The following is a 259-nucleotide window of genomic DNA, read 5'->3' as shown; positions in this document are numbered from 1 at the left end:
ACTTGGTCGATGGGTATTACAAATTGCTCATGAGAGCGAGTGATATTCCGCTGACAGCCTGAGCACTCCGAGCGGCATGCTCTAGGAGTGGTTGGTGATGCCCCAAGGGCTGTCAAATGTACTAGCAACATTTAATCGTCTTGTGATGCAGTTGTTCAGGCCCCACAGGGTATATGCACAGACATATTTTGACGACATTTTCGTGCACAGTCGTGCGGAGCACGGGAGGACGGATGAGGAGAACCGCATCGTCCATTTA

This window comes from Plasmopara halstedii, assembly GCF_900000015.1.
Source record: "Plasmopara halstedii genome assembly, contig: Scaffold_3109, whole genome shotgun sequence".
NCBI lineage: Eukaryota > Oomycota > Peronosporomycetes > Peronosporales > Peronosporaceae > Plasmopara > Plasmopara halstedii.
Note: the sequence above shows the minus strand (reverse complement) of the source record.